The sequence below is a fragment of the Melospiza melodia genome, chromosome 4, assembly GCF_035770615.1.
Source record: "Melospiza melodia melodia isolate bMelMel2 chromosome 4, bMelMel2.pri, whole genome shotgun sequence".
In the NCBI taxonomy this organism is placed as follows: domain Eukaryota; kingdom Metazoa; phylum Chordata; class Aves; order Passeriformes; family Passerellidae; genus Melospiza; species Melospiza melodia.
This window is the reverse complement of record NC_086197.1, coordinates 72,336,751-72,337,421: the sequence shown is the minus strand read 5'-3', so window position 1 is coordinate 72,337,421 and position 671 is coordinate 72,336,751.

Below are 671 nucleotides of genomic sequence, written 5' to 3'. Positions count from 1 at the left end.
AACCTACAGAAGTCTTTTCTTAAATGATTTGATCAAAGCCCCAGGACTGTTCAGGGAAATTTGCTGAGCAATAGGTTTTGTTGTTCTATCAGGAGATCATAGACTGTCAAAATCTGATTACAGGTCTGAGATCTCAGGCCAATTGTGGGACTGTGCTGGACTCAGGAGAGCTCTACATCTTGAGAAGAGGATGTTTGGGAATAACAGTTTGAACATCTGTATTCTCATGAAAAATAAGTTTATCATTCATATTTTGTGGAGGAAAGACAAGGTACATAACTATTATGCTTCTTCTGGAAGCTGAAAAGTGCCATATTACATTTAACTTGGTTTCTAATATTCATCCCACTCTCCACATTTCTGTCATGTCACCCTACCAAGTCATCCTGATTTTTTTACGTCCTTTAGAATTGCTTCACCTAAAGTTTGTCACAGCCCAAGATTTTGCAACTGAAAAGATGATAATTTGCGCATCTTGTGTGCCATATGATGCCAACCTTTCCCCACTGACACATCTTCTTGTCACAGTTCTTCCCAGTTAACAGATCACTTTGTCCAAAATTTTTTAGCAGTTTCCTTTATGACCAACTACCATCTCTTTTTTCTACACAAATCAGTCATCTTTTGCTTGCCATATTTCAGTTTTCTTCTCAGTCAGATCTTCTGGCAGA